We start from the raw sequence: 14242 nt of genomic DNA on the forward strand, positions 1-14242 counted from the left end.
AGATCCTGTTGTAATCTGAGGTAACCTTCTTCGCTGTCCACTACACCTCCAATTTTGGTGTCATCTGCAAATTTACTAACTGTACCTCTTATGCTCGCATCCAAATCATTTATGTAAATGACAAAAAGTAGAGGTCCCAGCACCGATCCTTGTGGCACTCCACTGGTCACAGGCCTCCAGTCTGAAAAACAACCCTCTACCACCACCCTCTGTCTTCTACCTTTGAGCCAGTTCTGTATCCAAATGGCTAGTTCTCCCTGTATTCTGTGAGATCTAAACATGCTAACCAGTCTCCCATGGGGAACATTGTCGAACGCCTTACTGAAGTCCATATAGATCACATCTACTGCCCTGCCCTCATCAATCTTCTTTGTTACTTCTTCAAAAAACTCAATCAAGTTTGTGAGACATGATTTCCCACGCACAAAGCCATGTTGACTATCCCGAATTAGTCCTTGCCTTTCCAAATACATGTACATCCTGTCCCTCAGGATTCCTTCCAACAACTTGCCCACCACCGATGTCAGGCTCACCGGTCTATAGTTCTAAAGAAACTGGGAGCAGAAGTCGAGAAAGGAATGTTGGGACAAAACAAATAGGACCAGAATGAGCAGGCTCGCAGTCATTGGTTCAGCAGGATGACCAGGGCCTTTATCCAAACCAATCATAATTTAAAAGGAAAATCTTGACTCAACCTTCCCTTCTCTGGGGAAAATCATCACAGTTTCTCCATCTCCATGCAAGGGCAGTCACGTCTTCAGTGTTACAACTGCACAGATGCTAAAATCCCACTTTCGTGGAGGAGGCTACATTTGGATATGGAAAACCCAGTCTGAATCCACTCACACTCCCTGTGAAAAATGAATTGTCATGTTCAGTGATGGCTTTTGCAGATACGGACCACTTCTGGGATTTTTGACATGGAGGACTGTTAATAATCCAAAAGGATAGGCTCTCCACTTGGAGAGGCTCTCGAATATGCCAAAGAATGAGGCGGAGAGCTCAGAAATAGAACTTCAGTCCATTTTGTTCATGCCGACCTGATCCTTAATTAATCGAGTCTCATTTGCCAACATTTGGCTCATATCTCTCCAAACCCTTCTTATTCATATATCCATCCAGATGGATTTTAAATGTTGCAATTGCACCAGCCTCCACCACTTCCTCTGGCAGCTTATTCCTAGCACCACCCTCTGCATGAAATGTCTTTCCCCTCTCACTTTAAACCTATAGTTTTAGACTCCTCTATCATGAGAAAAAGACCTTGGCTATTCACCCTATCCGTACCCCTCATGATTTTATAAATCTCTATAAGGTCACCCCTCAGCCTTCAACATTCCAGGAAACATAGCCCCAGCCTATTCAGCTCTCCTTATAGTTCCAACCCCAGCAACATCTTTATAAATCTTTTCAAAACCCTTTCAAGTTTAACAACAGGGAGACCAGAACTGAACACAATTTTCCAAAAGTGTCCTAACCAATTTCCTGTAGAGCTGCAACATGACCTCCCAACTCCTATACTCAATATACTTGCTTCATATTTCATAGCATTAAATTTCATTTTCAATGGGTATATGTCAATTTTACCAGTATGCCTACATTCTGAAGTCTGCTACTATACTCGTTCATTTCTGAGTTTAATTTTATCTTCTAAATTTGAAATTACACTGGGCAGGATTTTTAGGATGGAAGGGTTTCCTGCCCATTGAACGAGTGCGGAACATAGCCATGCTGAGTACATCAAAACAATAGCCACTGGCTACTCTGCCTGAGTGAAGTTGGCTGTTCCTACTTCAGAGAGCTGCCAGTCAATCTTATTCCTAGCAGAGCCAGTGCCAACAGGGGGCACAAACTGGATGAATACCAATTCCTAGATTCCATGTCCTAGAGTTCATGACCAAGTAGATGTGTGTATTTGGTGGGGAGTGATTACACAGTAGGTTTGCAGGCTCAAGGAGCTAGTGGGTGTGGTGTGTGTTGGCAGAATAATGATGTTGAAGGAGAGGCTGGGGGGAAAGGAGTGCTCATTGGGTTACAATCCTTGGAGGGAGGGTCCCTGATGTGGAAATTATGCCCATGAAGGAGTTATTATCCACCCAACATCTCACCCAAGACCTGAGCAACATGACTTGCTGTGATGTCCTCCACCCCCTAACCTCCTCCCACCAGCTTTGAGGCCGGGCAGGAAACAGATGTTAAGAGTTATAAGGAGAGGCTGGATGTGCTGGAACTTTTTTCACTGGAATGTAGGAGTTTGAGGGGTGACCTTATAGACGTTTATAAAATCACGAGTGGCACATGTAAGGTGAATAGCAAAGGTCTTTTCTCTAGGATAAGGGAGTTCAAAACTAGAGAGCACATTTTTAAGGTGAGAGGATAAAGATTTAAAAGGGATGTAAGGGTCAACCTTATGGATCATATGTGGAAGGAACTGTTAGAGGAAATGGTAGATGCAAGTACAGTTACAACATTTAAAAGACATTTGGACAGGTACATGAATAGGAAAGGTTTAGAGGGATATTTGCCAAACGCAGGGAAAGGGGACCAGTGTAGTTTGGGAAACTGGGTCGGCTTGGATGAGTTGGACTGCTTCTGTGCTGTATGACTCAATGACTCTAAGTGAGAAAATTGGAAAAATCAGGGACGTAGAGTCACAGAGATCTGCAGCATAGAAGCAAGTCCCTTCAGCCCATTTAGTTTGCACCGGTCAAAAACAAGTATCTAATTATTCTAATCCAATATTCCAGCACTTGGCTCACAGTCTTGTGTGTCTTGGCATTACAGCTGACATGGACCCACCCATTTCCTTCTGTTTTTGCACTGCAATCATTCCAAACCCTGTCATCACGGCCCTAAAGTATCATTTAGTCCTTTGAACAAGCCCCTATTTATTCATTCTCAGCACATGTAAACCTTCTTAATCATGACAGCATCTTGTGCTATGTGGCTTTCAGGCTCATCTTAGAGACATTGGGGGAGTGAACCTTGGGTTCAGAGCTGTGAGCCAAGTGCTGGAATATAGGATTAGAATAATAAGATATTTGTTTTTGACCAGTGCAAACTAAATTGGCTGAAGGGACTTGCTTCTATGCTGTAGACCTGTGACTCTACGTTCCTGATTTTTCCAATTTTTTTCACCTAGAGTCATTGAGTCAAATAGCACAGAAACAGTCCAACTCAAATGAACAGACTAACAATAATCAAGCCTACAGTTTGTAGTTGGTCTGAACTTTCAGGGGCACCTTTTGATAGTGTTGTGTTGGTCCATTTTTGGCTACTTTCCATTTTGACATTGTGTTTTAATCCCTTTCTTTATCCCTGATAACACAGATATTGTGCACAGATTCTGAAATTACTCTGAGCCCAAAGTTCACATCAAATTTCCAAACCTGGAAATACTGCGAGGTCACACCCTGACCTAAAATATTGATCAGCTTCTTTCAGGGTTCTATCACCAATTTCTCTGTGAAGATGTTCTCTTTTGTGAGGTTGAATAGCCTGTTTCTGTGCTGTACATCTATATATAATGTTGTGCGTAAACATTTGTGTTTATGTTATATTGGAGAATCTAAGGCAAAGGTTTCTGGGATGAACTGGGTACAGCTGGATCAGATCAGAGGTTCTGTTTGTATGTTGACTTCCTCTGTTTACTCTGGTTAAAATCTTCAGATTCTAACGATTATTTAACTATTATCAGACCAGTTGATTGCAATTGCTGTAAATTACCATTTAAAGTACTGAAAAGCTGAAGTACTGAATCATGATCTCTGGAAAGTGATTAGAAATGTTTTAAATTCTCTTGTTTTTCTGCAGGTTTTGTATAATTATTCTGATTAACTATCTAATTGCTGCTTTTGAAACTTTCGATGACTTGAATATAGCCAAATACTATCAAGGGCATAAATGAATGAATAAACCATGCATGATTTTTAAGGTTATGTTCACAGGAGAATTCACTATAAAGAAAAGCATAACCTTTTGTTCTTGTAGAGAACCTTGGTTTTGCTTCATTTATAATGGTTCTCAGTCTTCATTCCCTGACATGCTGGAGGGGATTGAGGCTTTGGAAATAATTTATCCTAGTGCCACAGGATTGCTTCTCTGTTTAAAAGACCTTAGCTACCAACATATGCTGAAAGAACTGTGGATTTTAAGTAACACATATTTGGGCAATTTGATCAAGCATTATACGACAATGAAGGGATTAAACTGTGTTTGTGTGGACAAATTATTTCAACTGAATAGATTATGGAGGACAAACATTAGGCTCCATGTTAGGTTGTCCTTCTTTTCCAAGACCTGTGGATTAGGCTCCTTGCTCATGTGATGAATCCTGATTTATGGTTCGACTTAGATGGACAGATGATGAACCCATTTCTTATTGAGAAAGGAATCAGGTCATGCCAGATAGGTACCAAGTATGTTTTAAAAATTCTCCTCAGGGACATCAGTGTTGCTAGCTGGCCAGCATTTATTGCATGTCTTTAGTTGCCCTTGAGAAGGTGTGGTGAGCTGCCTCCTTGAACCACTGGTGTCCAGGTGTTGTACGTAGACCCACAATTCTGCTAGGGAGTTCCAGGATTTCAGCCCAGTGACAGTAAAGGGATAGAAATATATTTCCAAGTCAAGGTGGGGAGTGACTTGGAGGGAAATTGCAGGTAGTGGTGTTCCCATATGTCTGCTGCCATTGTCTTTCTAGATGGAAGTTGTCATGGCTTTGGAAGGTGCTTTCCAAGGATTTTTTTGAATTTCTGCAGTATATTTGTAAATATTACAAATAGCTGCTACTGACTGTCGGTGGTGGAGAGAGATGCTTATGGATGTGGTGACCATCAAGTGGGTTGTTTGACCTGGATGGTGTTAAGCTTCTTGAGTGTTGTGGAGCTGCATCCATCCAGGCAAGTAAGGGGTATTCCAGCATGCTCCTGACTTGTACCTTGTAGATAGTGGACAGGCTTTCAGAAGTCAGGTGGTGAGTTACTCGCCACAATATTCCTGGCAAGACCTCTGACTTGGTCTTGTAGCTATAGTATTCATATGGTGAGTCCAATTTAGTTTTTGATCACTGGTAACCCCGAAGATGTAGATATTGGAGTGTCAGGGCTAGTAACACCACTGAACATCAAGGAGTGGTAATGGAGGTGGGAGGGGTGGGGTGGTAGATTGTCTCTTATTGGAAATGGTCATTGCCTGCCATTTGTGTGGCACAAATATAACTTGCCACTTGTCAGCCCAAATGTGTATACTGTATAGGTCTTGTTGCATTTTCATAATGATATGTATTTATAATACAGCTTCATAATAAGATAATACGGCATAGACTGGATGGACAGGTTAATCTAGTCTTGCCTGACTTTTTCTACATTTGTACTTCCTGCTCTGTCATATTTCAAGAAACTAGCAGCGCATAATTTACACTGACATTTTTAAAAAAATTGATATAAGACAATGAAGTTAACAAGGTGAGCAATGCAACACAGACATAGAATTTGCTGCAGTCATTCTTATTACTGTGCAATTTGGCTAGTGACATTTGGTGAATCCCCCATGAATTGTGAATTATCATAAATTACAGGGAAGCCTTTAGCCTTGTCAAAATAGGGCTAACAAACCATGAATTTGGTTAAGTGCTACATTTGTGCACTATTTGCAACTAAATTCACAGTAGCATGCTCAGAGCTGGTGTATAAAAACACAAGTACTGTATAGTCTGAATGATACTGGTATTCCTGCCAAGTCAATTAACCTCTGTAGTCTGGAGGGAAAATATTTTTTAACTGAATTAAAACCTGATTCAGAATTATGCTTAATTTTGATTTTTTCCATATGAATACAGTAAATATGTATTGATCACTCACTTCAAAATAATGAAAATGAAATTAATGAATAAATATAAATGCAATACTACTCTTCACATTAAATATACAATTATCAATGAAGTGCGAACCTACACTCTGTTCTGTTATGATGGAAAATCTGGATAGCAGCTAATTTCCTTTCAATTTTCTCTTAAAAATTATCACCAAGATATCCATGCTTAAAAAGGAATCCTGAAGGTTCCATTGGGTTTTACAAAGAAATAGGAGATTCCCAAAGGTGGTTGTCTAAATGCTGATTGAGACTAAAAAAAAATGGTCGCAGAAACGCTGACAATACTTCAAATCGAAAATTCACCCAATCTAATCTTGATTGGATACATCCAATGTTGTGGAGGGAAATAATATATCTTGTAGAGATACAGGCCACATACTTCCAGTCCTTCTTTGAAAGAAAAGTGGTGCTAGGATGCTGGAGATTTTCAAATGTTACACTATTACTAAAGAGGGAAGAAGGAAATACTTGGGAAGTAGGGGTCAGTCAACCTACAGTCTACGGTGGGAATATTTTAAAAAATAATATTCTGGCAGAAAATTAACAGTCATCAGTGTGCATTTGCTTTCAACAAGGTATTTTACTTGGTGTGGCAATGCTTATGCAATCCACAGTAACATATGAAACTGGGTGTAGACACTGTGGTATTGAAAAATCCAATGGGCATTATATTACAAATAAATAGAGTCATAGAGATATACTGCATGGAAACAGACTATTAGGGAGGTAAAAACAATGACTGCAGATGCTGGAAACCAGCTTCTGGAACAGTGTGGTCCTGGAAAAGCACAGCAGTTCAGGCAGCATCCGAGGAGCAGGATATAGACAAATAGACTATTAGGTCCAACTCCTCCATGTCGACCAGGTATCCTAAATTAATCTAGTCTGTCTTGGCAGGATTTGGCCCATTTCCCTCTAATTCATATGCCCATTCAAGTGCCTTTTCAAAGTTGGAATTGTACCAGCCTCCACCAGTTCCTCTGGCAGCACATTCCATGTACACAACACCCTCTCCATGAAAAAGTTGCTCCTTAGGTCCCTTCTAAATCTTTCCCCTCTCACCCTAAACCTATGCCCTCTAGTTTTGGACTCCCCTCCCCTGGGGAAAATACCTTGACTATTCACCCTATCCATGCCACTCATGATTTTCTCAACCTCTACAAGGTCACCCCTGAGCCTCTAATGTTTCAGGGAAAACAGCCCCAACCTATTCAGCCTCTCCCTGTAGCTCAAGCCCTGCAACCCTGGCAATATCCTTGTAAATCATTTCTGCATCCTTTCAACTTTCATAACATTTCTTTCTCTAGCAGGGAGACCAGAATTGAATGTAGTATTCCAAAAGTGGCCTCACCAATACCCTGTACATATTATGTATAAATATTATATTCCTCAAGCACACTAGTGCTAAGGCTAACATTAAGTTGTTCAATTACAGCAAAATGGGATGCTTCCAGTCGACTGCCATCATTCAAGTGATCTAACAAAAGCTGGAGTGTGTGACCTTTATACCCTCTGGACTCTTGATATAATACAATGAATGATGCTATCACTTTTAAAGGTTTACTAATATTCTGACTGTGAGATACAACACAACAATAGTGCAAACTTGAACTAACAAAGAAGATGTCGTAGGGATTTCTTAATGGCAAATTGTGTTTGCCGAACTTTTCACAGACTTTTGATGAGGTAACAGAATGGATTGATGGAGCATTGCAGATGAAGTTGTTATATGGACTTTGAAAAGGTCTGATAATGAACCATATAGTAGAGCTGTCAACAAAATTGAACTCCAGAGGATAAAAATGGTGATAAAGTCTTAGATGCAAATTGGCTAAGAGATAGAAAAAGCGAGTAATGGGCTTCAAAAGAACACAGAGGTTGGTAGAATGGGCAAACATATAGCAAATAAAATTCAACACAGGAAAATGGAACATATTATCTTTTATAAAAAGAATTAGGAGAGACTATGCACATTAAACAATACAATTTTAAAGGGGTTGCAAGAAGAGATTTTGTTTTATGTTTATGGTGATATGGGCATTATTAGCTGGGCAAGCATTTATTGTGTATTGCTAATTCCCAAGTTAATGGTCAGTCACATTGGTGTGGGTCTGGTATCACATGTAGGTCAGACCAATTATGACTGGCAGATTTAGTTCCCTAACAGACATTACTGAACCAGATGGTCTTTTTACAACAATCAGCAATGGTTACTTGGTTGACATTAGGCTTGTGGTTTTCTTATTTCAGATCTTAAGATCACAAGATTTAGAAGCAGAAGTAGACCATTCAGCCCATCGATTTGGCTCTGCCAGTCAATGAGATCAGGGCTGATCTGATGGTCCTCAACTATGCTTTTCTACCTTATCCCCATAAACCTTGATTTTCTTACTGATTACAAGTCTGTCTATCTCAGCCCTGAACAACACAGCTTAACAGCCACTGTGGTAAAGGATTTATTAGATTCACTGTCTTCTGAGAGAATAAAAATTCTCCTCACCTCTGTCATAAATAGTTAACCTCTTACTCTGAGCTTATGCTTTTGATCCTAGTCTCTCCCATGAGTGGAAACAACCTCTCTGCACAAGAAAATCTGTTAAGCCCAATCCCAAACTACCTAGCCTTTCTGTATAAGAAAATTTCTCCATTCCCAGAATCAATCGAGTGAACCTTGTCTAGACCACCTTCAATGTCAGTATAGCATTTCTTAGATAAGGCAAAACTGTTCACACTATTCTAAATGTGGTCTAACTGAGATCTTGTACAGTTTTATCAAAACCTCCCTATTTTTATTCTCTCTGAAATTAAGGTCGCGATTTGCCATCCCTATTAGCAGTGAACTTGGATGTTAGCTTTTTGTGATTCATACACAAAGGTAGCCAAATCCTCAATCCAATTTCTCATGAATACAAATTTGAAACATTTACTACAGTAGGATTTGAACCTATATCTCCCAAACAATAGCCTGAGTTTCCAGATGACTTATCTAGTGAAATTACCATCATACCACCACTTCTCTGTGGAGGATACTGAATCTTTGAAGATGACATATCAGTTCCTCACCACTACAAGTAGATGTAAACAACCTAAAAATAAGGAGGAAATTATTATTGACCTGTAGAAACAGTAGAACCTGTAGAAAATATTCAGACACAGTTGAAATATTGTGTCCAATCTTAGTAACACAACTTACAAAGAATGTGAAGGCTTTAGAAAGACTACAGAAAAGATTTATAGAATAATGCATCAATAATTGATTAGTGTCACATGGATGAATTAAGGATACTATGATTCTTCTTACTGAAGAGGAATGAGGTGAGATTCAATAAAGATATTTAAACTATGAAGGCTTTAGGTGGTATAAACAAAGAACAATTGTTTGTAAGAGCTTAGTATTTTCTTAAGATTTGTTTATGGGATGTGGGAGTTGATGGTATGGCCAGCATTTATTATCCACCTTGAATTTCTCTTGAGATGATAGCAGTTAGTCATCTTCCTGATCTACTGTTCTTTTCAGGATTTTGATCCATTAAAGTTTAAGAAATGACAGAATATTTCTAGATCAGAATGCTGTAAAACATTACAGGATCTCTGGTTTTCTCATCTGCTGCCTTTCCTCTTCTATGTGATGGAGGCAAGGGGCTTGGAAAATGCTGTGAAAGAAGCCTCAATGACCTTCTGCAGTGCATCCGGTTAATGATACAGGCCTCAGCCATGTTACATCAGTGCTTGATGGAATAAATGTTCAGATGATGACTTTGTCCTTTTTGATGTTGAAATTCTTGAGTGCTGTTGGAATTACATTCATCCAGGCAAGTGGACTCCTAACTTATGCCTTCTAGATGGTTAAAAGGCACTGGGATGTTAGATGAGTTAATCACTGCAAAATTCCCAATTTCTGCCCTGCTTTTATAGTCAAAGAATCTAAACATTAGTGTGATCTCTGAGATGCTGATAAGAGGGAATTCAACAATGATGATCCCATTTGAATGTCAAGGGCAATGTTTAGACTCCTCTGTTGCCATTGCCTGACAGTCATATGATGCAAATACTTCTTGCCTTTTATCAGTCCTAGCCTGAAAGTTGTTCAGGTATCTAATGGTTACATCCAGACATTGACTATTGTACTATCTGACTGATTAAACTGAACACTGTGCAAATATTCCTAGCTCAGAAAAGTAAAGTTGCTATAATTCTACCTGACCATAGGATGCTTTTCCATTAGAGAGAAACAACTAGTAGTGATTTATACCAGAGGGTCACTGCAGCTCAGCTGAGGGGAGAGGATGAGAAGTAGGGCTCTTTATGGTAACTTCAGCTGGTGTGGAAATTGATGTCACGCTGTTGGTCTCACTCTGAACTGTAAACCAGCCAGCTGAGCTAACTGACCCCAACCTTGCAAAAAAAAAGGTTGTTGATGAAGCAGCTGTAGGTGTTTGGGTGGACAGCATTTCATGAGGAACTCCTGACAACCAGCAGGTACTAATTTAAGTTGGTTGGCTGAGGGGTCAGGGCCAACTTATGGCAAAAAAAAGCTTCTGAGTTCAACAAGTGGTTGGGATGTGGAATTCACTCTGATAAGGTGATGGAAACAAATCTTTCAAAATGGAAAATTTGATGAATACAGCAAACTTTTAATTAATTGGAACCTATCGGACCAGAAGTGTGCCAATTGATCAAATATTCTGGAAAATCAAGAAGTACGCATAACTGTAGTAAACCCTGACCAAGCGAAGCTTTGAGACATCAACTTTCCTCAAAACATCAACACACCTCTTAAAATCAACGTAAAAACACACAGTAAATATTAGAAACATAATGCAGGGGGAAATCACATCACTGTTACACTTTGTTTACACAATAAATGCTTGGACATCATGGTGTTTGAGGTGTATATACGTTTTGCTGGTTTATCAAAACAATTGGTTGATAAGGTGCCGATTAAAACAAAGCTTCCTGTACTTGGGAAAACAAAAATTGCATTAATGTGGCAAAATAGAAAGGGGAGTGAGACTAACCTCATTGCTTCAAATCAACTTATCTCTGAAGGCTGAAAGACCTATTTCTGCACTACAGTATTCTATAATTCTTACCTATTAGGATTTCAGAGATTATTTTGGGACAAATATAGACTTTACATTTTTCTGTTTAAATATACTCACACAGGATCGCTTCAAAGTAAACAATCAACAAGGGTAATTCCCCTAGCATTTGGTACAAAAGTCCCCAAGTCATCCAGTCTGAAAAGTTTAAGGGAGATCTTTGTGCTTACGTAAGTGCAATTCAACATATTTATCAAAGAAATGTGTGAGAAAAACAAAGTTTACAGATTATAAAGCTCATGTATAATTGACAATAACCATAGTAATGAATTAAAAAAACTACTATTTGTCATTCGTTTATAATGATTGCTAGCAGGCTTCATAGCTGACAAGAAAGATGATGGAGACTCATCTGTTAGGATTACAGATTAGAACTTTTGATACAGGTTATTTTCTGATCCATACAATTGCAGGACAAGGTCATCTGTTAGGAATTGAAAATTCCTAATTAATTCCTCTCAAATATATCACTTTGAGTCAAACTTTAAGTTACTTCTCTCACTGTTTCTTAATTTCCTGCTGCATGTCACACGATAAGAGAGTAAGTGCACTGTCAGTGACAACATAAGAGTGAATAGAATGAGAGGCTTAGTTTCTCCAAATAAGCCTCTTTCACATTAACTACAGAGTCATTGAATCATAGAACCTTTGGTTCATCTATTCTGTGCTACCTAATTATTCTAATCCCATTTTCTAGCACTTGGCCCATAGTTTTGTACACCTTAACACCACAAGAGTACATCTAAATGCTTCTTAAAAGTTATGAGGGTTTCTGCCTCTACCACCCCTACAAGAAGTGAATTTGACATTTCCACCACTTCTGGGTAAAAGACAAATTTCTTCACATGCCCTCTGTACTTCCTGCTCCTTACTCCAATGTAAGTCCTTTGATCATTCATCCCTTCACCAAGGTTCCTTCCTGTCCACCCTATCTATGTCCCTCATAATTTCATACATCTCAGCCATGTTCCCTCTTCGTCTCCTCTTTTCCAAGGAAAATAACCCATCTATTCAATCTCTCTTCATAACTCTCCAGTCCAGGCAATATTCTGGTAAATCTCTTCTTCACTCTCTCCAGTGTAATTACATTCTTCTACAATTCACATGGTAATCCAATTATAGCCTAACCAATGTTTTATACAGTCGTAGCATCCTCTCCCTGTTCTTAAACTCATGTCTTGGCTAATAAAGGCAAGTATCCAATATGCCTTCTTAACCTTATCAATTTAATTTAATCTCTTGATAGCACGTTTAGTGAATAACTGCACCTGTCTCCAAGCTAACTGAGCTTTTTCAAAGTTAGAGGAAACCTTCAAGACCATCAATAATATCCTTACTGGCATAAAATTCACTAAAGAGGAGGAAAACAACAACAAACTGCCATTCCTAGATGTCACAGTAGAGCAAACAGCCAATGGGGAATTTCAGACCAGCGTCTACAGGAAAACAAGATATACGGACCAAATATTGAACTACAGAAGCAATCATCCCAACATTCAGAAACGAAGCTGCATTAGAAAACTATTTCAAGAACCACCACACACTGCAGCACAGAGGAACTACGAAGAACAGAAGACAATCACCTATACAGTGTGTTCAAAAAAAGGGTACCCAATGAATGCAGTCCACCAATTTCTCAGCAACAAACCAAAACAAGCAGATAAAACACATCCAGAAACCTTAGCCACTCTCTCTTACATCAAAGACATCTCGGAAATGACTGCCAGACTACTTAGATCTCTTGACATCATGGTAGCTCACAAAACCCACCAACACACTAAAACAGCAGCTAATGAACTTGAAAGACCCGATTCAGACAATAAGCAAAACTAACGTCATTTACAAAATACCTTGCAAGAACTGTAACAAACACTACATTGGACAAACAGGCAGAAAACTAGCCACAAAAAGACATAACCCACTCTCATTAATATCCTTACATACAGATGAGGAAGGAGACCATTTTGACAGGGACAACACATCTATCCTAGGACAAACCAAACAAAGACACGCATAAGAATTCCAAGAGGCATGGCATTCAAACCGGAACTCTACCTCTAACACATTGACTTGGATCCCATTTACTACCTCCTTGAGAAAAAGTACAGGAAATGACATCACCGGAGGATATGATGTCACCACAGGAAATGACATCACCAACCCAAACATGTAAATAGAAAGCCGGCTATACCACCAGTTCTTCATACAGAGGCTTACTGAAGATGTTACCTAGTATGGTGATGAAATGTCTGAAAACAAATCCTCCAGCTCAGCGAGCAAACCTACATCCAGAACCTTAACCGGTGCTACAAATCTTTTCAAAACTCGCTAACCATCCTGGTTTATACCTAAGTTTCCACTAACATGGTTATGCTCCTGATCAATACTATGCTCCTGATCAAGTCTGAACTCAGATGTTGCTAAATACCATAACAAGCTTGAAGTTTAAGATTTGAATAGTCAAGGTCTTTTCCCTGAAGCACGTGAGTCTAAAAGCAGAGGGCATAAGTTTAAGTGAAAGATTTGAAAGGGACCTCAGGGGCAATTTTTTCACATAAAGGGTGGTGTGTGTATGGATTGTGAGGAGGCAGATACAATTACAACATTTAAAAGACAATTAGACAGGTGCATGGACAGATAATGCTTAGAAGGAAATGGGCCAAATGGCAGCAAATGGGACTAGTTCAGTTTAGGAAACCATGGATGTGTCTGTTTCCATGCTCGTTAATTCTGACTCTGACTTTGCAGGACTGATTAGGGAACATGGCTTTGTGCGTGAGAAATCATGTCTCACAAACTTGACTGAGTTTTTTGAAGAAAGAGAAACTGATGAGGGCAGAACAGTAGATGTGATCTATATGGACTTCAGTAAGGCGTTTGACAAGGTTCCCCATGGGATACTGATTAGCAAGGTTAGATCTCATGGAATACAGGGAGAACTAGCCATTTGGATGCAGAACTGGCTCAAAGGTAGAAGACAGAGGGTGGTGGTGGAGGGTTGTTTTTCAGACTGGAGGCCTGTGACCAGTGGAGTGCCACAAGGATTGGTGCTGGGTCCTCTACTTTTTGTCATTTACATAAATGATTTGGATGCGAGCATAAGAGGTGCAGTCAGTAAGTTTGCACATGACACCAAACTTAGAGGTGTAGTAGACAGCGAAGAAGGTTACCTCAGATTACAACAGGATCTTGACCAGATGGGCATATGCGCTGAGAAGTGGCAGATGGAGTTTAATTCAGATAAATGCGAGGTGCTGCATTTTGAGAAA

At 39.5% G+C, this 14242-nt stretch overlaps 1 long non-coding RNA gene across 4 annotated transcripts in view; it reads right to left on the reverse strand.

The window, feature by feature from the left end:
* LOC122556573 overlaps positions 1–13071 on the reverse strand; it is a 36028-nt gene extending 22957 nt beyond the window's left edge. The window contains exon 1 of one of the 4 annotated variants that reach the window (XR_006313574.1): positions 13029–13071. This is a non-coding gene — a long non-coding RNA (uncharacterized LOC122556573). Of the gene's footprint in view, positions 1–8870; positions 9042–12913; positions 12954–13028 lie in introns of those variants that run through there. The other 3 variants (XR_006313573.1, XR_006313576.1, XR_006313575.1) reach the window with 3 other exon arrangements.
* Positions 13072–14242: the final 1171 nt, after the last annotated feature.

Source organism: Chiloscyllium plagiosum, chromosome 14, assembly GCF_004010195.1.
Source record: "Chiloscyllium plagiosum isolate BGI_BamShark_2017 chromosome 14, ASM401019v2, whole genome shotgun sequence".
NCBI classification, from domain to species: domain Eukaryota; kingdom Metazoa; phylum Chordata; class Chondrichthyes; order Orectolobiformes; family Hemiscylliidae; genus Chiloscyllium; species Chiloscyllium plagiosum.